This window comes from Misgurnus anguillicaudatus, chromosome 21 (assembly GCF_027580225.2).
Source record: "Misgurnus anguillicaudatus chromosome 21, ASM2758022v2, whole genome shotgun sequence".
NCBI classification, from domain to species: Eukaryota; Metazoa; Chordata; class Actinopteri; order Cypriniformes; family Cobitidae; genus Misgurnus; species Misgurnus anguillicaudatus.
Window position 1 is genome coordinate 17,142,501 of NC_073357.2, and position 23,791 is coordinate 17,166,291.

Genomic DNA, 23,791 nt, shown 5'->3' on the forward strand with positions numbered 1-23,791 from the left:
CCCGACCCTGCTTGGCTTCCGAGATCAGACGAGAGCGGGCGTGCTCAGGGTGGTGTGGCCGTAAGCGAGCGCTGACTCGATTCGAGAGCCACTTCAAGACTAATGTGGCAACGCCATGCCATCGGCGAACGCTTACAGAAAGAATGCATTTCTGGAAAAAAATTATATGAATAAATAATTAAATAATTAATTAAATAAAGAATCAAACGCTTACAGCACCTGGTATTCCCAGGCGGTCTCCCATCCAAGTACTAACCAGGCCCGACCCTGCTTGGCTTCCGAGATCAGACGAGAGCGGGCGTGCTCAGGGTGGTGTGGCCGTAAGCGAGCGCTGACTCGATTCGAGAGCCACTTCAAGACTAATGTGGCAACGCCATGCCTTCGGCGAACGCTTACAGAAAGGATGCATTTCTGGAAAAAAATTATATGAATAAATAATTAAATAATTAATTAAATAAAGAATTAAATGCTTACAGCACCTGGTATTCCCAGGCGGTCTCCCATCCAAGTACTAACCAGGCCCGACCCTGCTTGGCTTCCGAGATCAGACGAGAGCGGGCGTGCTCAGGGTGGTGTGGCCGTAAGCGAGCGCTGGCTCGATTCGAGAGCCACTTCAAGACTAATGTGGCAACGGCATGCCATCGGCGAACGCTTACAGAAAGGATGCATTTCTGGAAAAAAATTATATGAATAAATAATTAAATAATTAATTAAATGCTTACAGCACCTGGTATTCCCAGGCGGTCTCCCATCCAAGTACTAACCAGGCCCGACCCTGCTTGGCTTCCGAGATCAGACGAGAGCGGGCGTGCTCAGGGTGGTGTGGCCGTAAGCGAGCGCTGACTCGATTCGAGAGCCACTTCAAGACTAATGTGGCAACACCATGCCATCGGCGAACGCTTACAGAAAGGATGCATTTCTGGAAAAAAATTATATGAATAAATAATTAAATAATTAATTAAATAAAGAATTAAATGCTTACAGCACCTGGTATTCCCAGGCGGTCTCCCATCCAAGTACTAACCAGGCCGGACCCTGCTTGGCTTCCGAGATCAGACGAGAGCGTGCGTGCTCAGGGTGGTGTGGCCGTAAGCGAGCGCTGGCTCGATTCGAGAGCCACTTCAAGACTAATGTGGCAACGGCATGCCATCGGCGAACGCTTACAGAAAGGATGCATTTCTGGAAAAAAATTATATGAATAAATAATTAAATAATTAATTAAATGCTTACAGCACCTGGTATTCCCAGGCGGTCTCCCATCCAAGTACTAACCAGGCCCGACCCTGCTTGGCTTCCGAGATCAGACGAGAGCGGGCGTGCTCAGGGTGGTGTGGCCGTAAGCGAGCGCTGACTCGATTCGAGAGCCACTTCAAGACTAATGTGGCAACACCATGCCATCGGCGAACGCTTACAGAAAGGATGCATTTCTGGAAAAAAATTATATGAATAAATAATTAAATAATTAATTAAATAAAGAATTAAATGCTTACAGCACCTGGTATTCCCAGGCGGTCTCCCCTCCAAGTACTAACCAGGCCCGACCCTGCTTGGCTTCCGAGATCAGACGAGAGCGGGCGTCCTCAGGGTGGTGTGGCCGTAAGCGAGCGCTGACTCGATTCGAGAGCCACTTCAAGACTAATGTGGCAACGCCATGCCATCGGCGAACGCTTACAGAAAGGATGCATTTCTGGAAAAAAATTATATAAATAAATAATTAAATAATTAATTAAATAAAGAATTAAATGCTTACAGCACCTGGTATTCCCAGGCGGTCTCCCATCCAAGTACTAACCAGGCCCGACCCTGCTTGGCTTCCGAGATCAGACGAGAGCGGGCGTGCTCAGGGTGGTGTGGCCGTAAGCGAGCGCTGACTCGATTCGAGAGCCACTTCAAGACTAATGTGGCAACGCCATGCCATCGGCGAACGCTTACAGAAAGGATGCATTTCTGGAAAAAAATTATATGAATAAATAATTAAATAATTAATTAAATAAAGAATTAAATGCTTACAGCACCTGGTATTCCCAGGCGGTCTCCCATCCAAGTACTAACCAGGCCCGACCCTGCTTGGCTTCCGAGATCAGACGAGAGCGGGCGTGCTCAGGGTGGTGTGGCCGTAAGCGAGCGCTGACTCGATTCGAGAGCCACTTCAAGACTAATGTGGCAACGCCATGCCATCGGCGAACGCTTACAGAAAGGATGCATTTCTGGAAAAAATTATATGAATAAATAAATAAATAATTAATTAAATGCTTACAGCACCTGGTATTCCCATGCGGTCTCCCATCCAAGTACTAACCAGGCCCGACCCTGCTTGGCTTCCGAGATCAGACGAGAGCGGGCGTGCTCAGGGTGGTGTGGCCGTAAGCGAGCGATGATTCGATTCGAGAGCCACTTCAAGACTAATGTGGCAACGCCATGCCATCGGCGAACGCTTACAGAAAGGATGCATTTCTGGAAAAAAATTATATGAATAAATAATTAAATAATTAATTAAATAAAGAATTTAATGCTTACAGCACCTGGTATTCCCAGGCGGTCTCCCATCCAAGTACTAACCAGGCCCGACCCTGCTTGGCTTCCGAGATCAGACGAGAGCGGGCGTGCTCAGGGTGGTGTGGCCGTAAGCGAGCGCTGACTCGATTCGAGAGCCACTTCAAGACTAATGTGGCAACGCCATGCCATCGGCGAACGCTTACAGAAAGGATGCATTTCTGGAAAAAAATTATATGAATAAATAATTAAATAATTAATTAAATAAAGAATTAAATGCTTACAGCACCTGGTATTCCCAGGCGGTCTCCCATCCAAGTACTAACCAGGCCCGACCCTGCTTGGCTTCCGAGATCAGACGAGAGCGGGCGTGCTCAGGGTGGTGTGGCCGTAAGCGAGCGCTGACTCGATTCGAGAGCCACTTCAAGACTAATGTGGCAACGCCATGCCTTCGGCGAACGCTTACAGAAAGGATGCATTTCTGGAAAAAAATTATATGAATAAATAATTAAATAATTAATTAAATAAAGAATTAAATGCTTACAGCACCTGGTATTCCCAGGCGGTCTCCCATCCAAGTACTAACCAGGCCCGACCCTGCTTGGCTTCCGAGATCAGACGAGAGCGGGCGTGCTCAGGGTGGTGTGGCCGTAAGCGAGCGCTGGCTCGATTCGAGAGCCACTTCAAGACTAATGTGGCAACGGCATGCCATCGGCGAACGCTTACAGAAAGGATGCATTTCTGGAAAAAAATTATATGAATAAATAATTAAATAATTAATTAAATGCTTACAGCACCTGGTATTCCCAGGCGGTCTCCCATCCAAGTACTAACCAGGCCCGACCCTGCTTGGCTTCCGAGATCAGACGAGAGCGGGCGTGCTCAGGGTGGTGTGGCCGTAAGCGAGCGCTGACTCGATTCGAGAGCCACTTCAAGACTAATGTGGCAACACCATGCCATCGGCGAACGCTTACAGAAAGGATGCATTTCTGGAAAAACATTATATGAATAAATAATTAAATAATTAATTAAATAAAGAATTAAATGCTTAAAGCACCTGGTATTCCCAGGCGGTCTCCCATCCAAGTACTAACCAGGCCCGACCCTGCTTGGCTTCCGAGATCAGACGAGAGCGTGCGTGCTCAGGGTGGTGTGGCCGTAAGCGAGCGCTGGCTCGATTCGAGAGCCACTTCAAGACTAATGTGGCAACGGCATGCCATCGGCGAACGCTTACAGAAAGGATGCATTTCTGGAAAAAAATTATATGAATAAATAATTAAATAATTAATTAAATGCTTACAGCACCTGGTATTCCCAGGCGGTCTCCCATCGAAGTACTAACCAGGCCCGACCCTGCTTGGCTTCCGAGATCAGACGAGAGCGGGCGTGCTCAGGGTGGTGTGGCCGTAAGCGAGCGCTGACTCGATTCGAGAGCCACTTCAAGACTAATGTGGCAACACCATGCCATCGGCGAACGCTTACAGAAAGGATGCATTTCTGGAAAAAAATTATATGAATAAATAATTAAATAATTAATTAAATAAAGAATTAAATGCTTACAGCACCTGGTATTCCCAGGCGGTCTCCCATCCAAGTACTAACCAGGCCCGACCCTGCTTGGCTTCCGAGATCAGACGAGAGCGGGCGTGCTCAGGGTGGTGTGGCCGTAAGCGAGCGCTGACTCGATTCGAGAGCCACTTCAAGACTAATGTGGCAACGCCATGCCATCGGCGAACGCTTACAGAAAGGATGCATTTCTGGAAAAAAATTATATAAATAAATAATTAAATAATTAATTAAATAAAGAATTAAATGCTTACAGCACCTGGTATTCCCAGGCGGTCTCCCATCCAAGTACTAACCAGGCCCGACCCTGCTTGGCTTCCGAGATCAGACGAGAGCGGGCGTGCTCAGGGTGGTGTGGCCGTAAGCGAGCGCTGACTCGATTCGAGAGCCACTTCAAGACTAATGTGGCAACGCCATGCCATCGGCGAACGCTTACAGAAAGGATGCATTTCTGGAAAAAAATTATATGAATAAATAATTAAATAATTAATTAAATAAAGAATTAAATGCTTACAGCACCTGGTATTCCCAGGCGGTCTCCCATCCAAGTACTAACCAGGCCCGACCCTGCTTGGCTTCCGAGATCAGACGAGAGCGGGCGTGCTCAGGGTGGTGTGGCCGTAAGCGAGCGCTGACTCGATTCGAGAGCCACTTCAAGACTAATGTGGCAACGCCATGCCATCGGCGAACGCTTACAGAAAGGATGCATTTCTGGAAAAAAATTATATGAATAAATAAATAAATAATTAATTAAATGCTTACAGCACCTGGTATTCCCAGGCGGTCTCCCATCCAAGTACTAACCAGGCCCGACCCTGCTTGGCTTCCGAGATCAGACGAGAGCGGGCGTGCTCAGGGTGGTGTGGCCGTAAGCGAGCGATGATTCGATTCGAGAGCCACATTAAGACTAATGTGGCAACGCCATGCCATCGGCGAACGCTTACAGAAAGGATGCATTTCTGGAAAAAAATTATATGAATAAATAATTAAATAATTAATTAAATAAAGAATTTAATGCTTACAGCACCTGGTATTCCCAGGCGGTCTCCCATCCAAGTACTAACCAGGCCCGACCCTGCTTGGCTTCCGAGATCAGACGAGAGCGGGCGTGCTCAGGGTGGTGTGGCCGTAAGCGAGCGCTGACTCGATTCGAGAGCCACTTCAAGACTAATGTGGCAACGCCATGACATCGGCGAACGCTTAAAGAAAGGATGCATTTCTGGAAAAAAATTATATGAATAAATAATTAAATAATTAATTAAATAAAGAATTAAATGCTTACAGCACCTGGTATTCCCAGGCGGTCTCCCATCCAAGTACTAACCAGGCCCGACCCTGCTTGGCTTCCGAGATCAGACGAGAGCGGGCGTGCTCAGGGTGGTGTGGCCGTAAGCGAGCGCTGACTCGATTCGAGAGCCACTTCAAGACTAATGTGGCAACGCCATGCCATCGGCGAACGCTTACAGAAAGGATGCATTTCTGGAAAAAAATTATATGAATAAATAATTAAATAATTAATTAAATAAAGAATTAAATGCTTACAGCACCTGGTATTCCCAGGCGGTCTCCCATCCAAGTACTAACCAGGCCCGACCCTGCTTGGCTTCCGAGATCAGACGAGAGCGGGCGTGCTCAGGGTGGTGTGGCCGTAAGCGAGCGCTGACTCGATTCGAGAGCCACTTCAAGACTAATGTGGCAACGCCATGCCATCGGCGAACGCTTACAGAAAGGATGCATTTCTGGAAAAAAATTATATGAATAAATAATTAAATAATTAATTAAAAAAGAATTAAATGCTTACAGCACCTGGTATTCCCAGGCGGTCTCCCATCCAAGTACTAACCAGGCCCGACCCTGCTTGGCTTCCGAGATCAGACGAGAGCGGGCGTGCTCAGGGTGGTGTGGCCGTAAGCGAGCGCTGACTCGATTCGAGAGCCACTTCAAGACTAATGTGGCAACGCCATGCCATCGGCGAACGCTTACAGAAAGGATGCATTTCTGGAAAAAAATTATATGAATAAATAATTAAATAATTAATTAAATAAAGAATTAAATGCTTACAGCACCTGGTATTCCCAGGCGGTCTCCCATCCAAGTACTAACCAGGCCCGACCCTGCTTGGCTTCCGAGATCAGACGAGAGCGGGCGTGCTGAGGGTGGTGTGGCCGTAAGCGAGCGCTGACTCGATTCGAGAGCCACTTCAAGACTAATGTGGCAACGCCATGCCATCGGCGAACGCTTACAGAAAGGATGCATTTCTGGAAAAAAATTATATGAATAAATAATTAAATAATTAATTAAATAAAGAATTAAATGCTTACAGCACCTGGTATTCCCAGGCGGTCTCCCATCCAAGTACTAACCAGGCCCGACCCTGCTTGGCTTCCGAGATCAGACGAGAGCGGGCGTGCTCAGGGTGGTGTGGCCGTAAGCGAGCGCTGACTCGATTCGAGAGCCACTTCAAGACTAATGTGGCAACGCCATGCCATCAGCGAACGCTTACAGAAAGGATGCATTTCTGGAAAAAAATTATATGAATAAATAATTAAATAATTAATTAAATGCTTACAGCACCTGGTATTCCCAGGCGGTCTCCCATCCAAGTACTAAACAGGCCCGACCTTGCTTGGCTTCCGAGATCAGACGAGAGCGGGCGTGCTCAGGGTGGTGTGGCCGTAAGCGAACGCTGACTCGATTCGAGAGCCACTTCAAGACTAATGTGGCAACGCCATGCCATCGGCGAACGCTTACAGAAAGGATGCATTTCTGGAAAAAAATTATATGAATAAATAATTAAATAATTAATTAAATAAAGAATTAAATGCTTACAGCACCTGGTATTCCCAGGCGGTCTCCCATCCAAGTACTAACCAGGCCCGACCCTGCTTGGCTTCCGAGATCAGACGAGAGCGGGCGTGCTCAGGGTGGTGTGGCCGTAAGCGAGCGCTGACTCGATTCGAGAGCCACTTCAAGACTAATGTGGCAACGCCATGCCATCGGCGAACGCTTACAGAAAGGATGCATTTCTGGAAAAAAATTATATGAATAAATAATTAAATAATTAATTAAATAAAGAATTAAATGCTTACAGCACCTGGTATTCCCAGGCGGTCTCCCATCCAAGTACTAACCAGGCCCGACCCTGCTTGGCTTCCGAGATCAGACGAGAGCGGGCGTGCTCAGGGTGGTGTGGCCGTAAGCGAGCGCTGACTCGATTCGAGAGCCACTTCAAGACTAATGTGGCAACGCCATGCCATCGGCGAACGCTTACAGAAAGGATGCATTTCTGGAAAAAAATTATATGAATAAATAATTAAATAATTAATTAAATAAAGAATTAAATGCTTACAGCACCTGGTATTCCCAGGCGGTCTCCCATCCAAGTACTAACCAGGCCCGACCCTGCTTGGCTTCCGAGATCAGACGAGAGCGGGCGTGCTCAGGGTGGTGTGGCCGTAAGCGAGCGCTGACTCGATTCGAGAGCCACTTCAAGACTAATGTGGCAACGCCATGCCATCGGCGAACGCTTACAGAAAGGATGCATTTCTGGAAAAAAATTATATGAATAAATAAATAAATAATTAATTAAATGCTTACAGCACCTGGTATTCCCAGGCGGTCTCCCATCCAAGTACTAACCAGGCCCGACCCTGCTTGGCTTCCGAGATCAGACGAGAGCGGGCGTGCTCAGGGTGGTGTGGCCGTAAGCGAGCGCTGACTCGATTCGAGAGCCACTTCAAGACTAATGTGGCAACGCCATGCCATCGGCGAACGCTTACAGAAAGGATGCATTTCTGGAAAAAAATTATATGAATAAATAAATAAATAATTAATTAAATGCTTACAGCACCTGGTATTCCCAGGCGGTCTCCCATCCAAGTACTAACCAGGCCCGACCCTGCTTGGCTTCCGAGATCAGACGAGAGCGGGCGTGCTCAGGGTGGTGTGGCCGTAAGCGAGCGATGATTCGATTCGAGAGCCACTTCAAGACTAATGTGGCAACGCCATGCCATCGGCGAACGCTTACAGAAAGGATGCATTTCTGGAAAAAAATTATATGAATAAATAATTAAATAATTAATTAAATAAAGAATTTAATGCTTACAGCACCTGGTATTCACAGGCGGTCTCCCATCCAAGTACTAACCAGGCCCGACCCTGCTTGGCTTCCGAGATCAGACGAGAGCGGGCGTGCTCAGGGTGGTGTGGCCGTAAGCGAGCGCTGACTCGATTCGAGAGCCACTTCAAGACTAATGTGGCAACGCCATGCCATCGGCGAACGCTTACAGAAAGGATGCATTTCTGGAAAAAAATTATATGAATAAATAATTAAATAATTAATTAAATAAAGAATTAAATGCTTACAGCACCTGGTATTCCCAGGCGGTCTCCCATCCAAGTACTAACCAGGCCCGACCCTGCTTGGCTTCCGAGATCAGACGAGAGCGGGCGTGCTCAGGGTGGTGTGGCCGTAAGCGAGCGCTGACTCGATTCGAGAGCCACTTCAAGACTAATGTGGCAACGCCATGCCTTCGGCGAACGCTTACAGAAAGGATGCATTTCTGGAAAAAAATTATATGAATAAATAATTAAATAATTAATTAAATAAAGAATTAAATGCTTACAGCACCTGGTATTCCCAGGCGGTCTCCCATCCAAGTACTAACCAGGCCCGACCCTGCTTGGCTTCCAAGATCAGACGAGAGCGGGCGTGCTCAGGGTGGTGTGGCCGTAAGCGAGCGCTGGCTCGATTCGAGAGCCACTTCAAGACTAATGTGGCAACGGCATGCCATCGGCGAACGCTTACAGAAAGGATGCATTTCTGAAAAAAAATTATATGAATAAATAATTAAATAATTAATTAAATGCTTACAGCACCTGGTATTCCCAGGCGGTCTCCCATCCAAGTACTAACCAGGCCCGACCCTGCTTGGCTTCCGAGATCAGACGAGAGCGGGCGTGCTCAGGGTGGTGTGGCCGTAAGCGAGCGCTGACTCGATTCGAGAGCCACTTCAAGACTAATGTGGCAACACCATGCCATCGGCGAACGCTTACAGAAAGGATGCATTTCTGGAAAAAAATTATATGAATAAATAATTAAATAATTAATTAAATAAAGAATTAAATGCTTACAGCACCTGGTATTCCCAGGCGGTCTCCCATCCAAGTACTAACCAGGCCCGACCCTGCTTGGCTTCCGAGATCAGACGAGAGCGTGCGTGCTCAGGGTGGTGTGGCCGTAAGCGAGCGCTGGCTCGATTCGAGAGCCACTTCAAGACTAATGTGGCAACGGCATGCCATCGGCGAACGCTTACAGAAAGGATGCATTTCTGGAAAAAAATTATATGAATAAATAATTAAATAATTAATTAAATGCTTACAGCACCTGGTATTCCCAGGCGGTCTCCCATCCAAGTACTAACCAGGCCCGACCCTGCTTGGCTTCCGAGATCAGACGAGAGCGGGCGTGCTCAGGGTGGTGTGGCCGTAAGCGAGCGCTGACTCGATTCGAGAGCCACTTCAAGACTAATGTGGCAACACCATGCCATCGGCGAACGCTTACAGAAAGGATGCATTTCTGGAAAAAAATTATATGAATAAATAATTAAATAATTAATTAAATAAAGAATTAAATGCTTACAGCACCTGGTATTCCCAGGCGGTCTCCCATCCAAGTACTAACCAGGCCCGACCCTGCTTGGCTTCCGAGATCAGACGAGAGCGGGCGTGCTCAGGGTGGTGTGGCCGTAAGCGAGCGCTGACTCGATTCGAGAGCCACTTCAAGACTAATGTGGCAACGCCATGCCATCGGCGAACGCTTACAGAAAGGATGCATTTCTGGAAAAAAATTATATAAATAAATAATTAAATAATTAATTAAATAAAGAATTAAATGCTTACAGCACCTGGTATTCCCAGGCGGTCTCCCATCCAAGTACTAACCAGGCCCGACCCTGCTTGGCTTCCGAGATCAGACGAGAGCGGGCGTGCTCAGGGTGGTGTGGCCGTAAGCGAGCGCTGACTCGATTCGAGAGCCACTTCAAGACTAATGTGGCAACGCCATGCCATCGGCGAACGCTTACAGAAAGGATGCATTTCTGGAAAAAAATTATATGAATAAATAATTAAATAATTAATTAAATAAAGAATTAAATGCTTACAGCACCTGGTATTCCCAGGCGGTCTCCCATCCAAGTACTAACCAGGCCCGACCCTGCTTGGCTTCCGAGATCAGACGAGAGCGGGCGTGCTCAGGGTGGTGTGGCCGTAAGCGAGCGCTGACTCGATTCGAGAGCCACTTCAAGACTAATGTGGCAACGCCATGCCATCGGCGAACGCTTACAGAAAGGATGCATTTCTGGAAAAAAAATTATATGAATAAATAAATAAATAATTAATTAAATGCTTACAGCACCTGGTATTCCCAGGCGGTCTCCCATCCAAGTACTAACCAGGCCCGACCCTGCTTGGCTTCCGAGATCAGACGAGAGCGGGCGTGCTCAGGGTGGTGTGGCCGTAAGCGAGCGATGATTCGATTCGAGAGCCACATTAAGACTAATGTGGCAACGCCATGCCATCGGCGAACGCTTACAGAAAGGATGCATTTCTGGAAAAAAATTATATGAATAAATAATTAAATAATTAATTAAATAAAGAATTTAATGCTTACAGCACCTGGTATTCCCAGGCGGTCTCCCATCCAAGTACTAACCAGGCCCGACCCTGCTTGGCTTCCGAGATCAGACGAGAGCGGGCGTGCTCAGGGTGGTGTGGCCGTAAGCGAGCGCTGACTCGATTCGAGAGCCACTTCAAGACTAATGTGGCAACGCCATGACATCGGCGAACGCTTAAAGAAAGGATGCATTTCTGGAAAAAAATTATATGAATAAATAATTAAATAATTAATTAAATAAAGAATTAAATGCTTACAGCACCTGGTATTCCCAGGCGGTCTCCCATCCAAGTACTAACCAGGCCCGACCCTGCTTGGCTTCCGAGATCAGACGAGAGCGGGCGTGCTCAGGGTGGTGTGGCCGTAAGCGAGCGCTGACTCGATTCGAGAGCCACTTCAAGACTAATGTGGCAACGCCATGCCATCGGCGAACGCTTACAGAAAGGATGCATTTCTGGAAAAAAATTATATGAATAAATAATTAAATAATTAATTAAATAAAGAATTAAATGCTTACAGCACCTGGTATTCCCAGGCGGTCTCCCATCCAAGTACTAACCAGGCCCGACCCTGCTTGGCTTCCGAGATCAGACGAGAGCGGGCGTGCTCAGGGTGGTGTGGCCGTAAGCGAGCGCTGACTCGATTCGAGAGCCACTTCAAGACTAATGTGGCAACGCCATGCCATCGGCGAACGCTTACAGAAAGGATGCATTTCTGGAAAAAAATTATATGAATAAATAATTAAATAATTAATTAAAAAAGAATTAAATGCTTACAGCACCTGGTATTCCCAGGCGGTCTCCCATCCAAGTACTAACCAGGCCCGACCCTGCTTGGCTTCCGAGATCAGACGAGAGCGGGCGTGCTCAGGGTGGTGTGGCCGTAAGCGAGCGCTGACTCGATTCGAGAGCCACTTCAAGACTAATGTGGCAACGCCATGCCATCGGCGAACGCTTACAGAAAGGATGCATTTCTGGAAAAAAATTATATGAATAAATAATTAAATAATTAATTAAATAAAGAATTAAATGCTTACAGCACCTGGTATTCCCAGGCGGTCTCCCATCCAAGTACTAACCAGGCCCGACCCTGCTTGGCTTCCGAGATCAGACGAGAGCGGGCGTGCTGAGGGTGGTGTGGCCGTAAGCGAGCGCTGACTCGATTCGAGAGCCACTTCAAGACTAATGTGGCAACGCCATGCCATCGGCGAACGCTTACAGAAAGGATGCATTTCTGGAAAAAAATTATATGAATAAATAATTAAATAATTAATTAAATAAAGAATTAAATGCTTACAGCACCTGGTATTCCCAGGCGGTCTCCCATCCAAGTACTAACCAGGCCCGACCCTGCTTGGCTTCCGAGATCAGACGAGAGCGGGCGTGCTCAGGGTGGTGTGGCCGTAAGCGAGCGCTGACTCGATTCGAGAGCCACTTCAAGACTAATGTGGCAACGCCATGCCATCAGCGAACGCTTACAGAAAGGATGCATTTCTGGAAAAAAATTATATGAATAAATAATTAAATAATTAATTAAATGCTTACAGCACCTGGTATTCCCAGGCGGTCTCCCATCCAAGTACTAAACAGGCCCGACCTTGCTTGGCTTCCGAGATCAGACGAGAGCGGGCGTGCTCAGGGTGGTGTGGCCGTAAGCGAACGCTGACTCGATTCGAGAGCCACTTCAAGACTAATGTGGCAACGCCATGCCATCGGCGAACGCTTACAGAAAGGATGCATTTCTGGAAAAAAATTATATGAATAAATAATTAAATAATTAATTAAATAAAGAATTAAATGCTTACAGCACCTGGTATTCCCAGGCGGTCTCCCATCCAAGTACTAACCAGGCCCGACCCTGCTTGGCTTCCGAGATCAGACGAGAGCGGGCGTGCTCAGGGTGGTGTGGCCGTAAGCGAGCGCTGACTCGATTCGAGAGCCACTTCAAGACTAATGTGGCAACGCCATGCCATCGGCGAACGCTTACAGAAAGGATGCATTTCTGGAAAAAAATTATATGAATAAATAATTAAATAATTAATTAAATAAAGAATTAAATGCTTACAGCACCTGGTATTCCCAGGCGGTCTCCCATCCAAGTACTAACCAGGCCCGACCCTGCTTGGCTTCCGAGATCAGACGAGAGCGGGCGTGCTCAGGGTGGTGTGGCCGTAAGCGAGCGCTGACTCGATTCGAGAGCCACTTCAAGACTAATGTGGCAACGCCATGCCATCGGCGAACGCTTACAGAAAGGATGCATTTCTGGAAAAAAATTATATGAATAAATAATTAAATAATTAATTAAATAAAGAATTAAATGCTTACAGCACCTGGTATTCCCAGGCGGTCTCCCATCCAAGTACTAACCAGGCCCGACCCTGCTTGGCTTCCGAGATCAGACGAGAGCGGGCGTGCTCAGGGTGGTGTGGCCGTAAGCGAGCGCTGACTCGATTCGAGAGCCACTTCAAGACTAATGTGGCAACGCCATGCCATCGGCGAACGCTTACAGAAAGGATGCATTTCTGGAAAAAAATTATATGAATAAATAAATAAATAATTAATTAAATGCTTACAGCACCTGGTATTCCCAGGCGGTCTCCCATCCAAGTACTAACCAGGCCCGACCCTGCTTGGCTTCCGAGATCAGACGAGAGCGGGCGTGCTCAGGGTGGTGTGGCCGTGAGCGAGCGCTGACTCGATTCGAGAGCCACTTCAAGACTAATGTGGCAACGCCATGCCATCGGCGAACGCTTACAGAAAGGATGCATTTCTGGAAAAAAATTATATGAATAAATAATTAAATAATTAATTAAATAAAGAATTAAATGCTTACAGCACCTGGTATTCCCAGGCGGTCTCCCATCCAAGTACTAACCAGGCCCGACCCTGCTTGGCTTCCGAGATCAGACGAGAGCGGGCGTGCTCAGGGTGGTGTGGCCGTAAGCGAGCGCTGACTCGATTCGAGAGCCACTTCAAGACTAATGTGGCAACGCCATGCCATCGGCGAACGCTTACAGAAAGGATGCATTTCTGGAAAAAAATTATATGAATAAATAATTAAATAATTAATTAAATAAAGAATTAAATGCTTACAGCACCTGGTATTCCCAGGCGGTCTCCCATCCAAGTACTAACCAGGCCCGACCCTGCTTGGCTTCCGAGATCAGACGAGAGCGGGCGTGCTCAGGGTGGTGTGGCCGTAAGCGAGCGCTGACTCGATTCGAGAGCCACTTCAAGACTAATGTGGCAACGCCATGCCATCGGCGAACGCTTACAGAAAGAATGCATTTCTGGAAAAAAATTATATGAATAAATAATTAAATAATTAATTAAATAAAGAATCAAACGCTTACAGCACCTGGTATTCCCAGGCGGTCTCCCATCCAAGTACTAACCAGGCCCGACCCTGCTTGGGCTTCCGAGATCAGACGAGAGCGGGCGTGCTCAGGGTGGTGTGGCCGTAAGCGAGCGCTGACTCGATTCGAGAGCCACTTCAAGACTAATGTGGCAACGCCATGCCATCGGCGAACGCTTACAGAAAGGATGCATTTCTGGAAAAAAATTATATGAATAAATAATTAAATAATTAATTAAATAAAGAATTAAATGCTTACAGCACCTGGTATTCCCAGGCGGTCTCCCATCCAAGTACTAACCAGGCCCGACCCTGCTTGGCTTCCGAGATCAGACGAGAGCGGGCGTGCTCAGGGTGGTGTGGCCGTAAGCGAGCGCTGACTCGATTCGAGAGCCACTTCAAGACTAATGTGGCAACGCCATGCCATCGGCGAACGCTTACAGAAAGGATGCATTTCTGGAAAAAAATTATATGAATAAATAATTAAATAATTAATTAAATAAAGAATTAAATGCTTACAGCACCTGGTATTCCCAGGCGGTCTCCCATCCAAGTACTAACCAGGCCCGACCCTGCTTGGCTTCCGAGATCAGACGAGAGCGGGCGTGCTCAGGGCGGTGTGGCCGTAAGCGAGCGCTGACTCGATTCGAGAGCCACTTCAAGACTAATGTGGCAACGCCATGCCATCGGCGAACGCTTACAGAAAGGATGCATTTCTGGAAAAAAATCATATGAATAAATAATTAAATAATTAATTAAATAAAGAATTAAATGCTTACAGCACCTGGTATTCCCAGGCGGTCTCCCATCCAAGTACTAACCAGGCCCGACCCTGCTTGGCTTCCGAGATCAGACGAGAGCGGGGCGTGCTCAGGGTGGTGTGGCCGTAAGCGAGCGCTGACTCGATTCGAGAGCCACTTCAAGACTAATGTGGCAACGCCATGCCATCGGCGAACGCTTACAGAAAGGATGCATTTCTGGAAAAAAATTATATGAATAAATAATTAAATAATTAATTAAAAAAGAATTAAATGCTTACAGCACCTGGTATTCCCAGGCGGTCTCCCATCCAAGTACTAACCAGGCCCGACCCTGCTTGGCTTCCGAGATCAGACGAGAGCGGGCGTGCTCAGGGTGGTGTGGCCGTAAGCGAGCGCTGACTCGATTCGAGAGCCACTTCAAGACTAATGTGGCAACGCCATGCCATCGGCGAACGCTTACAGAAAGGATGCATTTCTGGAAAAAAATTATATGAATAAATAATTAAATAATTAATTAAATAAAGAATTGAATGCTTACAGCACCTGGTATTCCCAGGCGGTCTCCCATCCAAGTACTAACCAGGCCCGACCTGCTTGGCTTCCGAGATCAGACGAGAGCGGGCGTGCTCAGGGTGGTGTGGCCTTAAGCGAGCGCTGACTCGATTCGAGAGCCACTTCAAGACTAATGTGGCAACGCCATGCCATCGGCGAACGCTTACAGAAAGGATGCATTTCTGGAAAAAAAATTATATGAATAAATAATTAAATAATTAATTAAATGCTTACAGCACCTGGTATTCCCAGGCGGTCTCCCATCCAAGTACTAACCAGGCCCGACCCTGCTTGGCTTCCGAGATCAGACGAGAGCGGGCGTGCTCAGGGTGGTGTGGCCGTAAGCGAGCGCTGACTCGATTCGAGAGCCACTTCAAGACTAATGTGGCAACGCCATGCCATCGGCGAACGCTTACAGAAAGGATGCATTTCTGGAAAAAAATTATATGAATAAATAATTAAATAATTAATTAAATAAAGAATTAAATGCTTACAGCACCTGGTATTCCCAGGCGGTCTCCCATCCAAGTACTAACCAGGCCCGACCCTGCTTGGCTTCCGAGATCAGACGAGAGCGGGCGTGCTTTTTTTTTTTTTTTTATTATAAAAATCATATTCACACAATTACATAATTTCTATATATTCTTAGACATTACATTTAACACAGTGAGAGTGCTTTAACAACAAATAGACTTCTTTAAAAGACTTTTGGCAGGCACAATCTTAAATCCCACCAAAAATAAAATAAAAACATCATTATAAAATATTTCAAAACATTTGAAAGTTCAACATCTTTTTTTCACACTAAAAATGTCTCTTTCACATATTCAAAATATTATACAGATCAACCATAATCGTCAGGCATTTTCCAATTAAAATCTTCAAATATTGTACCCACATCCTTAGTAAAAACATTATAAAACTCCTCCAACCTGTTTTGCTCCTTAAAATAACAGTGCAAATGCTTTAAGTACATCTCAACTTTTCTTTTAAACACTATTTCAACATCTATAACAGTATTTTCTTTTTTTGCAACAATTCTTCTTTCCCATATAGCACTTTTAATCAGCATGACAAACAGGTTAATCGCTTTTCTGTTTTCACATGATTTGTTTTCTCCCAGCATTATCACCTTGTTCCAATCCATTTCTTTATTATCTTGTTCACCTCTCAACCTTTCAAGCAAACCTATACATTTTTCATTAAAGTTTTCCAATTGCTTGCAACATAAAAACACATGTAAAAAACCCTCATCTTCTTCTTTACATACTTTACAAGTTGCATTTTGCTCTCTCCCGATTTTGTTCAATAAAACATCAGTAAAAATCGCCTTGTGCCTAATTAAATATTCTAAGGTCCCCAATTTTGACTCAATAAAATTCCCCTTCATATTACTCCATATATGTTCTTCTTTCAAGTCTTTGTATTTCTGTAACCAGTATTTATTCACCACAGGTTTCTTAAAAATACAATCTCTAAAAAAACAATACAACATTTTCACAGTGCATTCCTTAAAAGCTCTTATTTTGTCTCCCAACATTAAATACACATCTTTCTCTTGTTTCCCTTGTTCTTTATTATCAATTTTCCTGATCCAATCATCAGGTATTGCACTTTTTATTATCTTAAACTTATTTACAATTTCTTGTCTACTATATTCTTCTTTTGCTTCCTCCATAGTATCCACAATGTACTGCACAGGTAAAAATCCCTCCTTAAACTCATATAAAACATCTCTCACTTTTGTAATTCCCACATCCCACCACTTTTTAAAAAACACTTCTTTCCCTTGGTTTACAATGTTCTTGTTTAAAAACAATGGTTGGTTTAAAATACACTCTCTTCCACTAGGCATGTACTGTACACAAGTTAAAACTTTCCCCACTTGCACTCATAATTTCCTTGTAAAAATCCGGCACCTTTTCCGTCATCCAAGCTTTAGTTTTCATCCATAAAATGTCTTCTCCCAGATTAAAATTACCACATTTGTTTAAAAAATATTGCATTGTTTTTTTCCATACCATTACATTCCCATCATCCAGATACTTTTTAACCATTTTAACCCTTAAACTATTTTTTCTTTGTGCTACATCTATTAGGCCCATCCCACCTTTCTCTACAGCTCCAATCAATGTGTCATATGCTATTCTTGGGGGTTTCCCTTCCCATATAAAGTCTAAAAAACATCTCTTTAATCTTTTTTCAATCCACAGAGGCATAGATGACACATATAAGACATACCATAACTTAGACATCATTAAAACATTCGAAATTAAAACCTTCCCTTTAAGACATAATGTCCTCAATTTCCAAAAATGTAACCTTCTTTCAATATCTCCTAAAATAGTTGCCCACATTGTTTCATTAGCTCTCCTTTCATCATCCCCCATTAAAACTCCTAAAATCTTGATTTCATTCACTTCTTTAAAAGCAAAATCACTCGTTAAAGCTTGCACATTCCCACATCTCATATACACAGTTTTATCCTCGTTAATTTTTCCTCCTGATGCTTTACAAAATTGTTGTACAATTTTCATTGCACATTTAACTCCCTCCCTGTCTTTCAAAATAAGCGTAGTGTCATCCGCATACTGAAATATTGCTTCTCCTTCCACATTCCCTTCTATGTGAATACCTTTTATTCCCTTTTCTTTCCTCATAGCCAACCCCAAGGGTTCCGCGACTAAAGAATATAATAGTGCTGACATGGGACACCCTTGTCTTATGGATCTTGTTAGTGTAAAACATTCCGTTAAAAACCCATTATATTTAATTCTAGTTACCGGTCCATTATATAAAATTTTCACCCACTTTATAAAATTTTCTCCAAATCCAAAACGGTTTAAAATCCCAAATAAAAATTCATGTTCCACCCTGTCGAAAGCCTTTTCAAAATCTAAACTTATAACATATCCCTCCATTTTTCTCTCCTTCATGTATCCAATTGTATCTTTAATGCTTAGGGTCGTATCAGCTATGTCTTTCCCTTTGACCCCATATGCTTGATTTGTCTTTATTATTCTCGGCATCACTTCTTTCAGTCTGTTTGCTAAAATTTTTGATAAAATTTTCAAATCGGTATTTAACATCGTAAGCGGCCTATAATTCTTTAGTTCAGTTTTCTCTCCTTTTTTCTTATATATTGTTTTCATCAAACCCATTCCCATTCTTAGATTCATCTGCCCCTTATTAAAGATCTCATCATACACTTCCTTTAAAATACTGGTTAACATATCCCTAAAAACCATATAAAACGAGAGTTACGTATGTAACTACGGTTCTATGAATCCTGGATGACCGCCAGAGGCGGTGCTTAAGCACTGAATGATCCATCTCGCGCATGCGCAGGTCGAGTGTTTATACCAACAAAGTCACCCGTGACCCCTGATGCCTACGGAGAGTCTATAACTTCCGGTGACATCAGAGGATCTGTTCCTACAGAATCTTCTCGCGAGTACACGGGAATTCTGAGTGACAGAACGCTCTGGCGGTCATCCGGGATTCATAGAACCGTAGTTACATACGTAACTCTCGTTCTATTTCATCCCTACTGACCGCCAGAGGCGGTGCTTAAGCACTGGATGACACATACCAGAAAAGTCACGAGGAATTTAGCACGTACCTTATTGAGAGGACAGCGCAGAGTCTGGCAACAGGACCACCTCCAGTGGATGGGGGGTGGCGACATTCACCCGGTAGAACCTGGAGAAGGTACTCGGGGATGCCCATGATGCCGCCTCACAGATGCGCTCCAGGGGCACGCCGCGCAGGGCCGCCCATGAAGTTGAGACTGCCCTGGTAGAGTGGCACCTCACCCCGGATGGCAGGGGGTGACCACCTCGTTTATATGCCTGGGTGATTACATCCACCACCCAATGAGACAACCGCTGTTTGGAGAGAGCACAGCCCCTCCTAGGACCACCATAGCAGAGGAAGAGCTGGTCTGACTGCCTTATACTTGCAGTCGCGACAACGTAGGCTCTGAGAGCCCGTACGGGACACAGCAGCCGTAATCTGTCCTCCCCTTCTGGGGGAGTAAATTGTGCCAGGTGGATAGGCTGGTTAAAGTTGGTTGATGACAAAACCTTCGGAAGAAAAGCTGAATTCGGCCACAGGGTAACCCCCGAGCCATCGGAGTTCCACCTCAAACATGAGTCACTCACAGAGAGCGCATGAAGTTCCCCAACACGTTTCGCTGATGTGATAGCAAGGAGAAAGGCAGTCTTAATAGAGACCCACTTCAGCTCTGCCTGAGCCAGGGGTTCAAAGGGAGGTGAACATAGGGAATCGAGCACCAGGTGTAGATCCCAGGCTGGAGCGCGTTGTGCTCGTGGGGGGCGTAACCGCCATGCACCCTTCAGAAAAAGGGACACCAATCTGTGACACCCCACCGTGTCGTTGTCCACCCGAGCATGTCGAGAGGAAATGGCTGCCACATATACCCTCAAGGTAGCCGGGGACCGGCCGCCATCCAAGAGTGACTGGAGAAACTCTAGAATCTTTGGAACTGAACAGTGCACAGGGTCCACATTCCTGTCTGAGCACCATGTAGTAAACAGCCGCCACCTGTTCTCATACTGCGCCCGGGTAGAAGGCGCCCTTGCATTCAATATGGTATTGCAGACGCCATCTGAACACTCAGTCAGCAGCGGGTCGGGCCCTGCAGCGACCAGACCCACAGCTGCAGGCGGTGAGGATCGGGATGCCAGATTTGGCCCCGTAACTGAGACAGGAGATCCCTCCTGTCTGGGAGGCGCCACGGTGAACCGTTGCAGAGACTGTACAACAGTGGAAACCATGTTCTTCCCGGCCAGAAGGGGGCTACCAACAGTAGCCTGTGACCGTGTTGGAGGACTCTCTGCAGTGTTGGAAGAATCAGAGGGATTGGTGGAAAAGCATAGAGGAGAACCTCTGGCCAATCGTGTGCGAGAGCATCCTGGCCCAGAGGGCTGCTCTTCTCCGTCCAGGAGAACCAAAGGGGGCAATGGGTCGATTCCTCTGAGGCAAAGAGATCCACCCCTGCCCTGCCGAAGATGTCCCAGATGCTGAGGACCACATCCGGATGAAGCCGCCACTCCCCCGGCGGAGGCCTGCAACGGGAGAGTAAGTCTGCCGCCTGATTCTGCTCCCCAGGCAAATACATCGCCCTCAGGCTGGCCAGGTGTGGCCCTGCCCACAGCAGGAGATCCTGGGATGCCTGCAGCAGTGGTGCAGACTTGGTGCCTCCTTGGTGGTTTATGTGAGACACAGTCGAGACATTGTCTGATCGCACAAGCACATGCCGGCCTCCCAGGAAGGGAAGGAAAACCTGCAATGCCTTGTGCACAGCCCGCAGTTCCAGGACATTGATGTGCTGTGAGCGCTCCTGCACAGACCACAGCCCCTGAGCTGTTCGATTCTGCCACACAGCACCCCATCCCGAGAGGGAAGCATCTGTTGTGAGGATTTCCCGACGAGATGCGATGGAACCCAAGGGCATGCCCTGCAGGAGAAATGACCTTACTCTCCATGGGGCCAGAGCAAGAAGGCAACGACGTGACACCTTGAGTTTCCTGTGCCGGTGCCACTTGACATCTAGGTGAAAGCTGTGCAACCACCTCTGGAGGGGACGCAGCGACAGCAGTCCTAGAGGAATCACGGTAGCGGCAGCTGTGAGTTTCCCTAGGAGGCGCAAAAACTCCACATAGCATAACTGCCTGCCCCCCCGAAACAGGAGGAGGCGGCGGAGGATGTCGTCCACCCGCTGTGGTGATGGGCGAGCCTTCATGGTGATTGCATCGAGAGTCATCCCGAGAAAAAGCGTGCCCTGCGATGGAACCAGGCAACTCTTTGTAAAATTCACCCGGAGGCCCAGGCGGGCCACATGAGAGAGAAGACACGACGTGTCCAGAGCCACCTGAAACTGGGATGGCGCACAGATGAGCCAGTCGTCCAGATATGGGAGAATCTTCATGCCCCGCGACTGCAAGTGCGAGAGGGCTGCCGTCACACACCTGGTGAACACCCGAGGGGAAAGGGAGAGACCGAATGGGAGCACTCGGAACTGGAAATGACGCCCTTGAAAGGCAAACCGCAGAAACTGCCGATGGTGTGGAGCTATAGGGATGTGGAAGTAGGCATCCTTCAGGTCTACTGACGTAAACCACTCTCCTTTGGCAATTGTACGTAGAACCTCTGCAGTGGTCAGCATGTGGAACCTCAGAACCTTCAGGAACCTGTTGAGACCCCTTAGGTCGAGGATAGGACGGAGTCCGCCATCTTTCTTTGCTACCAGAAAGTAAGTTGAGTAGAACCCCCCGGGGTGCAATAGGGGATCTACTGGCTCAATGGCGCCCTTGTCCAGGAGGGCGGACAACTCCTGGGTGAGGGCTTGGGCTTTTGCCGGGTCGCTTATGATGGTCATCTTGACCCGGCCATGGGCTGGGGGCCGGCGTCGGAACTGAAGTTTGTACCCGTGGGTTAAGGTTGAGAGCACCCATGGGTCCCTGATGGAAGCAGCCCAATAGCTGAGCTGCTGCTGGGAAAAACAGCCGACGGCCGACCCCCGGGCTTCAGCGCCGGGGTCCCCGGCCTCTAAAGGTTCCAGAGGCACGACGGGTTGGAAAGGACTGAGGTTGTCCTGAGGGCAGCCGGTCAGGCACCCGAAAGGTCGGGGCCTGCTGCTGAGCAGGCTGTGGACGTGGGCGCAGAGACCTTAGGTAGCCCCTAGGGTGAGCCTGTGGACGAGAGCTGCGCTGTGGGGCAGCTGGAGGACCTCTAGGCCTGCTAGGAGGCGGAACGCTTCTTTGAAGCCCGGACAGCTGCTGTCGAGTCCGTCCGGCTTGGACCGTGCGCTCAAGCGCTTCCAGAGCTGCGGAACCAAACAGCTCCCCTGGTTCCACCGGAACACTGCGGAGGGTTCTCCTACAGGCCTCAGTGAGAGGAGATTGTGCCAACCATACCTGGCGGCGAGCCTGCACAAGAGTAGACATCAACCGCCCCAATTCCCTAGACATTAATGCGAATGCCTGTAGTGAAGCATCGCTAAAATTGTGGACAGAGGCATCCAACTCAGTCTCCTGCAGGGAAGTTGACAAAGCGAGCATCAGGTGGGACATGGAGTTACCGATGCGTCCCATGCGGGCCGCTGCATCATAGGCCTTACAGAGCAGGTCATCTGTAACCCGGCACTGGGGACGAGGGCACCTAGCATCCGGCCTCAAAGCCTCATCAGGTGAGATAATAAGAGCCGCTATTGTCGGCTCAACTGCTGGCATGCGGTCCAATCCGAACTTCTGGGCGTCCTGCATGGCTGCCAGGGTCCGGCCATCGGACGTTGCATGAGAGAGGGCCCTAGAATCCCTCCAACATGCCTGCAACTCCCTCAAATACTCCTCCGATGGGGGCGCAGTAAAGCTGACGGAGGCTGGGACACGCCTGAAAAAAGCACTGGCCGGAGCCGGCTGAGTTTGCGGGACGTCCAACTGGAGACGAGCAAGAGCCATACGAATGATGGCTCCCATAGAGCAGTCCTCAACACCACCAGTAGAGCTATGGGTTGAAGAACGGGAGCAGGCCCCAGAAGGTTGGGAGGCTTCCATCTGTGGAAGTACCTCTGGCTCATATTCATTAAACTGGCCAGCTGACGCTGCCATGGAAAGCACATCGTCCTCCGACTCCAAGGAGGCTGCCGAGGGGACAAAATCATCTGGCGGCTCTGCTCCAGTACCGGACTGGAAAGCCAGGAAGAGGGACTTCATAGTATTGAGCTCCGCTGTTAGTTGGTCCACTTTAGAGGCAAGCCGGGGTCCCTTAGTCTTTTTTGCAGGAGTGGGGCCTGCAGCCTCAGCAGCCCGACGTTTAGACTGCCCAGACTGATCTGGAACCAGTCGCTGGGCTGGGGTCAAATGTCCAATCGACAAAGTAGAGCCCAACAGTTGCTCCACCTCAGCCAGTCTAGCTGCCCTCACTGCCCGAGGCATGATACCGCAGTTCATGCAGGGGTCGTCAGAAAGACCCTCCTTTAAATGTTCTAAGCCAAGACATGAGGGACATAAATCATGGCCATCCTCAAGCTGCAGAGGAGCCATACAGGCCGAGCAGGAGTGGTTGCCAACCATGCTGGCAACTGAGAAAAAAGGTAGCCTCGGCGGAAACGCTGCCACCAATTAGTCACAGGGGCACACCTATGCTGGGAGCGGGAGCGAAAACACTACCTTCACCAGCTAAGGGTAAACTATCCCAACGAAAAAAATAGACACAGAATGCAGTACAGATGCCGGGAGAGGGAGCGAAAGCACAACCTTCACCAACAAATGTAGCAAAAAAGAAAAAAGATTAGCTTCAGCGGGAACACTGCCACCAATCTAGTCACTGAGGTACAAATATGCTGGTAACGGGAGTGAAAGCACTG

At 47.5% G+C, this 23,791-nt stretch overlaps 56 non-coding genes and 6 pseudogenes across 56 annotated transcripts in view; all 62 read right to left on the reverse strand.

The window, feature by feature from the left end:
* LOC141357371 (5S ribosomal RNA) overlaps positions 1-66 on the reverse strand; it is a 119-nt gene extending 53 nt beyond the window's left edge. The window contains exon 1 of the ribosomal RNA XR_012363859.1: positions 1-66. This exon is cut by the window's left edge and continues 53 nt beyond it. This is a non-coding gene — a ribosomal RNA (5S ribosomal RNA).
* Positions 67-207: 141 nt separating this feature from the next.
* Positions 208-326, reverse strand: LOC141357061 (5S ribosomal RNA). The gene has a single exon (XR_012363536.1). It is a non-coding gene; the product is annotated as a 5S ribosomal RNA (ribosomal RNA).
* A 141-nt stretch (positions 327-467) lies between these two features.
* LOC141356343 (5S ribosomal RNA) lies at positions 468-586 on the reverse strand. The gene has a single exon (XR_012362802.1). It is a non-coding gene; the product is annotated as a 5S ribosomal RNA (ribosomal RNA).
* Positions 587-715: 129 nt separating this feature from the next.
* Positions 716-834, reverse strand: LOC141356344 (5S ribosomal RNA). Its single transcript, XR_012362803.1, has one exon. It is a non-coding gene; the product is annotated as a 5S ribosomal RNA (ribosomal RNA).
* Positions 835-975: 141 nt separating this feature from the next.
* LOC141354163 (5S ribosomal RNA) lies at positions 976-1,094 on the reverse strand (annotated as a pseudogene).
* A 129-nt stretch (positions 1,095-1,223) lies between these two features.
* LOC141356345 (5S ribosomal RNA) lies at positions 1,224-1,342 on the reverse strand. Its single transcript, XR_012362804.1, has one exon. It is a non-coding gene; the product is annotated as a 5S ribosomal RNA (ribosomal RNA).
* A 141-nt stretch (positions 1,343-1,483) lies between these two features.
* Positions 1,484-1,602, reverse strand: LOC141353373 (5S ribosomal RNA). The gene has a single exon (XR_012360469.1). It is a non-coding gene; the product is annotated as a 5S ribosomal RNA (ribosomal RNA).
* A 141-nt stretch (positions 1,603-1,743) lies between these two features.
* On the reverse strand, positions 1,744-1,862 carry LOC141356346 (5S ribosomal RNA). Its single transcript, XR_012362805.1, has one exon. It is a non-coding gene; the product is annotated as a 5S ribosomal RNA (ribosomal RNA).
* Positions 1,863-2,003: 141 nt separating this feature from the next.
* On the reverse strand, positions 2,004-2,122 carry LOC141356347 (5S ribosomal RNA). The gene has a single exon (XR_012362806.1). It is a non-coding gene; the product is annotated as a 5S ribosomal RNA (ribosomal RNA).
* Positions 2,123-2,250: 128 nt separating this feature from the next.
* On the reverse strand, positions 2,251-2,369 carry LOC141357036 (5S ribosomal RNA). Its single transcript, XR_012363509.1, has one exon. It is a non-coding gene; the product is annotated as a 5S ribosomal RNA (ribosomal RNA).
* Positions 2,370-2,510: 141 nt separating this feature from the next.
* Positions 2,511-2,629, reverse strand: LOC141356348 (5S ribosomal RNA). The gene has a single exon (XR_012362807.1). It is a non-coding gene; the product is annotated as a 5S ribosomal RNA (ribosomal RNA).
* Positions 2,630-2,770: 141 nt separating this feature from the next.
* LOC141356349 (5S ribosomal RNA) lies at positions 2,771-2,889 on the reverse strand. The gene has a single exon (XR_012362808.1). It is a non-coding gene; the product is annotated as a 5S ribosomal RNA (ribosomal RNA).
* A 141-nt stretch (positions 2,890-3,030) lies between these two features.
* LOC141356350 (5S ribosomal RNA) lies at positions 3,031-3,149 on the reverse strand. The gene has a single exon (XR_012362809.1). It is a non-coding gene; the product is annotated as a 5S ribosomal RNA (ribosomal RNA).
* A 129-nt stretch (positions 3,150-3,278) lies between these two features.
* Positions 3,279-3,397, reverse strand: LOC141356351 (5S ribosomal RNA). The gene has a single exon (XR_012362810.1). It is a non-coding gene; the product is annotated as a 5S ribosomal RNA (ribosomal RNA).
* A 141-nt stretch (positions 3,398-3,538) lies between these two features.
* Positions 3,539-3,657, reverse strand: LOC141354102 (5S ribosomal RNA; annotated as a pseudogene).
* Positions 3,658-3,786: 129 nt separating this feature from the next.
* On the reverse strand, positions 3,787-3,905 carry LOC141357200 (5S ribosomal RNA). Its single transcript, XR_012363683.1, has one exon. It is a non-coding gene; the product is annotated as a 5S ribosomal RNA (ribosomal RNA).
* A 141-nt stretch (positions 3,906-4,046) lies between these two features.
* On the reverse strand, positions 4,047-4,165 carry LOC141356352 (5S ribosomal RNA). The gene has a single exon (XR_012362811.1). It is a non-coding gene; the product is annotated as a 5S ribosomal RNA (ribosomal RNA).
* Positions 4,166-4,306: 141 nt separating this feature from the next.
* LOC141356353 (5S ribosomal RNA) lies at positions 4,307-4,425 on the reverse strand. Its single transcript, XR_012362812.1, has one exon. It is a non-coding gene; the product is annotated as a 5S ribosomal RNA (ribosomal RNA).
* A 141-nt stretch (positions 4,426-4,566) lies between these two features.
* On the reverse strand, positions 4,567-4,685 carry LOC141356354 (5S ribosomal RNA). The gene has a single exon (XR_012362813.1). It is a non-coding gene; the product is annotated as a 5S ribosomal RNA (ribosomal RNA).
* Positions 4,686-4,814: 129 nt separating this feature from the next.
* On the reverse strand, positions 4,815-4,933 carry LOC141356355 (5S ribosomal RNA). The gene has a single exon (XR_012362814.1). It is a non-coding gene; the product is annotated as a 5S ribosomal RNA (ribosomal RNA).
* Positions 4,934-5,074: 141 nt separating this feature from the next.
* On the reverse strand, positions 5,075-5,193 carry LOC141356356 (5S ribosomal RNA). Its single transcript, XR_012362815.1, has one exon. It is a non-coding gene; the product is annotated as a 5S ribosomal RNA (ribosomal RNA).
* Positions 5,194-5,334: 141 nt separating this feature from the next.
* Positions 5,335-5,453, reverse strand: LOC141356357 (5S ribosomal RNA). Its single transcript, XR_012362816.1, has one exon. It is a non-coding gene; the product is annotated as a 5S ribosomal RNA (ribosomal RNA).
* A 141-nt stretch (positions 5,454-5,594) lies between these two features.
* On the reverse strand, positions 5,595-5,713 carry LOC141356358 (5S ribosomal RNA). Its single transcript, XR_012362817.1, has one exon. It is a non-coding gene; the product is annotated as a 5S ribosomal RNA (ribosomal RNA).
* Positions 5,714-5,853: 140 nt separating this feature from the next.
* On the reverse strand, positions 5,854-5,972 carry LOC141356359 (5S ribosomal RNA). The gene has a single exon (XR_012362818.1). It is a non-coding gene; the product is annotated as a 5S ribosomal RNA (ribosomal RNA).
* Positions 5,973-6,113: 141 nt separating this feature from the next.
* Positions 6,114-6,232, reverse strand: LOC141358295 (5S ribosomal RNA). The gene has a single exon (XR_012364785.1). It is a non-coding gene; the product is annotated as a 5S ribosomal RNA (ribosomal RNA).
* A 141-nt stretch (positions 6,233-6,373) lies between these two features.
* On the reverse strand, positions 6,374-6,492 carry LOC141356360 (5S ribosomal RNA). Its single transcript, XR_012362819.1, has one exon. It is a non-coding gene; the product is annotated as a 5S ribosomal RNA (ribosomal RNA).
* A 129-nt stretch (positions 6,493-6,621) lies between these two features.
* Positions 6,622-6,740, reverse strand: LOC141353676 (5S ribosomal RNA; annotated as a pseudogene).
* A 141-nt stretch (positions 6,741-6,881) lies between these two features.
* On the reverse strand, positions 6,882-7,000 carry LOC141356361 (5S ribosomal RNA). Its single transcript, XR_012362820.1, has one exon. It is a non-coding gene; the product is annotated as a 5S ribosomal RNA (ribosomal RNA).
* A 141-nt stretch (positions 7,001-7,141) lies between these two features.
* On the reverse strand, positions 7,142-7,260 carry LOC141356363 (5S ribosomal RNA). The gene has a single exon (XR_012362822.1). It is a non-coding gene; the product is annotated as a 5S ribosomal RNA (ribosomal RNA).
* A 141-nt stretch (positions 7,261-7,401) lies between these two features.
* LOC141356364 (5S ribosomal RNA) lies at positions 7,402-7,520 on the reverse strand. Its single transcript, XR_012362823.1, has one exon. It is a non-coding gene; the product is annotated as a 5S ribosomal RNA (ribosomal RNA).
* A 129-nt stretch (positions 7,521-7,649) lies between these two features.
* Positions 7,650-7,768, reverse strand: LOC141356365 (5S ribosomal RNA). Its single transcript, XR_012362824.1, has one exon. It is a non-coding gene; the product is annotated as a 5S ribosomal RNA (ribosomal RNA).
* Positions 7,769-7,897: 129 nt separating this feature from the next.
* LOC141356366 (5S ribosomal RNA) lies at positions 7,898-8,016 on the reverse strand. The gene has a single exon (XR_012362825.1). It is a non-coding gene; the product is annotated as a 5S ribosomal RNA (ribosomal RNA).
* Positions 8,017-8,157: 141 nt separating this feature from the next.
* On the reverse strand, positions 8,158-8,276 carry LOC141357475 (5S ribosomal RNA). The gene has a single exon (XR_012363962.1). It is a non-coding gene; the product is annotated as a 5S ribosomal RNA (ribosomal RNA).
* A 141-nt stretch (positions 8,277-8,417) lies between these two features.
* On the reverse strand, positions 8,418-8,536 carry LOC141356367 (5S ribosomal RNA). Its single transcript, XR_012362826.1, has one exon. It is a non-coding gene; the product is annotated as a 5S ribosomal RNA (ribosomal RNA).
* Positions 8,537-8,677: 141 nt separating this feature from the next.
* On the reverse strand, positions 8,678-8,796 carry LOC141358095 (5S ribosomal RNA). Its single transcript, XR_012364584.1, has one exon. It is a non-coding gene; the product is annotated as a 5S ribosomal RNA (ribosomal RNA).
* Positions 8,797-8,925: 129 nt separating this feature from the next.
* On the reverse strand, positions 8,926-9,044 carry LOC141356368 (5S ribosomal RNA). Its single transcript, XR_012362827.1, has one exon. It is a non-coding gene; the product is annotated as a 5S ribosomal RNA (ribosomal RNA).
* Positions 9,045-9,185: 141 nt separating this feature from the next.
* LOC141358427 (5S ribosomal RNA) lies at positions 9,186-9,304 on the reverse strand. The gene has a single exon (XR_012364922.1). It is a non-coding gene; the product is annotated as a 5S ribosomal RNA (ribosomal RNA).
* Positions 9,305-9,433: 129 nt separating this feature from the next.
* On the reverse strand, positions 9,434-9,552 carry LOC141356369 (5S ribosomal RNA). Its single transcript, XR_012362828.1, has one exon. It is a non-coding gene; the product is annotated as a 5S ribosomal RNA (ribosomal RNA).
* Positions 9,553-9,693: 141 nt separating this feature from the next.
* On the reverse strand, positions 9,694-9,812 carry LOC141356370 (5S ribosomal RNA). The gene has a single exon (XR_012362829.1). It is a non-coding gene; the product is annotated as a 5S ribosomal RNA (ribosomal RNA).
* Positions 9,813-9,953: 141 nt separating this feature from the next.
* Positions 9,954-10,072, reverse strand: LOC141356371 (5S ribosomal RNA). The gene has a single exon (XR_012362830.1). It is a non-coding gene; the product is annotated as a 5S ribosomal RNA (ribosomal RNA).
* A 141-nt stretch (positions 10,073-10,213) lies between these two features.
* LOC141356372 (5S ribosomal RNA) lies at positions 10,214-10,332 on the reverse strand. The gene has a single exon (XR_012362831.1). It is a non-coding gene; the product is annotated as a 5S ribosomal RNA (ribosomal RNA).
* A 130-nt stretch (positions 10,333-10,462) lies between these two features.
* On the reverse strand, positions 10,463-10,581 carry LOC141356374 (5S ribosomal RNA). Its single transcript, XR_012362833.1, has one exon. It is a non-coding gene; the product is annotated as a 5S ribosomal RNA (ribosomal RNA).
* A 141-nt stretch (positions 10,582-10,722) lies between these two features.
* On the reverse strand, positions 10,723-10,841 carry LOC141356375 (5S ribosomal RNA). The gene has a single exon (XR_012362834.1). It is a non-coding gene; the product is annotated as a 5S ribosomal RNA (ribosomal RNA).
* Positions 10,842-10,982: 141 nt separating this feature from the next.
* On the reverse strand, positions 10,983-11,101 carry LOC141356376 (5S ribosomal RNA). Its single transcript, XR_012362835.1, has one exon. It is a non-coding gene; the product is annotated as a 5S ribosomal RNA (ribosomal RNA).
* Positions 11,102-11,242: 141 nt separating this feature from the next.
* On the reverse strand, positions 11,243-11,361 carry LOC141356377 (5S ribosomal RNA). Its single transcript, XR_012362836.1, has one exon. It is a non-coding gene; the product is annotated as a 5S ribosomal RNA (ribosomal RNA).
* Positions 11,362-11,501: 140 nt separating this feature from the next.
* Positions 11,502-11,620, reverse strand: LOC141356378 (5S ribosomal RNA). The gene has a single exon (XR_012362837.1). It is a non-coding gene; the product is annotated as a 5S ribosomal RNA (ribosomal RNA).
* A 141-nt stretch (positions 11,621-11,761) lies between these two features.
* Positions 11,762-11,880, reverse strand: LOC141358296 (5S ribosomal RNA). The gene has a single exon (XR_012364786.1). It is a non-coding gene; the product is annotated as a 5S ribosomal RNA (ribosomal RNA).
* A 141-nt stretch (positions 11,881-12,021) lies between these two features.
* Positions 12,022-12,140, reverse strand: LOC141356380 (5S ribosomal RNA). The gene has a single exon (XR_012362839.1). It is a non-coding gene; the product is annotated as a 5S ribosomal RNA (ribosomal RNA).
* Positions 12,141-12,269: 129 nt separating this feature from the next.
* Positions 12,270-12,388, reverse strand: LOC141353677 (5S ribosomal RNA; annotated as a pseudogene).
* Positions 12,389-12,529: 141 nt separating this feature from the next.
* On the reverse strand, positions 12,530-12,648 carry LOC141356381 (5S ribosomal RNA). The gene has a single exon (XR_012362840.1). It is a non-coding gene; the product is annotated as a 5S ribosomal RNA (ribosomal RNA).
* A 141-nt stretch (positions 12,649-12,789) lies between these two features.
* LOC141356382 (5S ribosomal RNA) lies at positions 12,790-12,908 on the reverse strand. The gene has a single exon (XR_012362841.1). It is a non-coding gene; the product is annotated as a 5S ribosomal RNA (ribosomal RNA).
* A 141-nt stretch (positions 12,909-13,049) lies between these two features.
* LOC141356383 (5S ribosomal RNA) lies at positions 13,050-13,168 on the reverse strand. Its single transcript, XR_012362842.1, has one exon. It is a non-coding gene; the product is annotated as a 5S ribosomal RNA (ribosomal RNA).
* A 129-nt stretch (positions 13,169-13,297) lies between these two features.
* LOC141358156 (5S ribosomal RNA) lies at positions 13,298-13,416 on the reverse strand. Its single transcript, XR_012364644.1, has one exon. It is a non-coding gene; the product is annotated as a 5S ribosomal RNA (ribosomal RNA).
* Positions 13,417-13,557: 141 nt separating this feature from the next.
* LOC141356384 (5S ribosomal RNA) lies at positions 13,558-13,676 on the reverse strand. The gene has a single exon (XR_012362843.1). It is a non-coding gene; the product is annotated as a 5S ribosomal RNA (ribosomal RNA).
* A 141-nt stretch (positions 13,677-13,817) lies between these two features.
* Positions 13,818-13,936, reverse strand: LOC141356386 (5S ribosomal RNA). Its single transcript, XR_012362845.1, has one exon. It is a non-coding gene; the product is annotated as a 5S ribosomal RNA (ribosomal RNA).
* Positions 13,937-14,077: 141 nt separating this feature from the next.
* On the reverse strand, positions 14,078-14,197 carry LOC141353934 (5S ribosomal RNA; annotated as a pseudogene).
* Positions 14,198-14,338: 141 nt separating this feature from the next.
* Positions 14,339-14,457, reverse strand: LOC141356387 (5S ribosomal RNA). Its single transcript, XR_012362846.1, has one exon. It is a non-coding gene; the product is annotated as a 5S ribosomal RNA (ribosomal RNA).
* Positions 14,458-14,598: 141 nt separating this feature from the next.
* On the reverse strand, positions 14,599-14,717 carry LOC141356965 (5S ribosomal RNA). Its single transcript, XR_012363437.1, has one exon. It is a non-coding gene; the product is annotated as a 5S ribosomal RNA (ribosomal RNA).
* Positions 14,718-14,858: 141 nt separating this feature from the next.
* On the reverse strand, positions 14,859-14,978 carry LOC141358409 (5S ribosomal RNA). The gene has a single exon (XR_012364904.1). It is a non-coding gene; the product is annotated as a 5S ribosomal RNA (ribosomal RNA).
* A 140-nt stretch (positions 14,979-15,118) lies between these two features.
* On the reverse strand, positions 15,119-15,237 carry LOC141356388 (5S ribosomal RNA). The gene has a single exon (XR_012362847.1). It is a non-coding gene; the product is annotated as a 5S ribosomal RNA (ribosomal RNA).
* Positions 15,238-15,378: 141 nt separating this feature from the next.
* On the reverse strand, positions 15,379-15,496 carry LOC141354323 (5S ribosomal RNA; annotated as a pseudogene).
* A 130-nt stretch (positions 15,497-15,626) lies between these two features.
* On the reverse strand, positions 15,627-15,745 carry LOC141356389 (5S ribosomal RNA). The gene has a single exon (XR_012362848.1). It is a non-coding gene; the product is annotated as a 5S ribosomal RNA (ribosomal RNA).
* Positions 15,746-23,791: the final 8,046 nt, after the last annotated feature.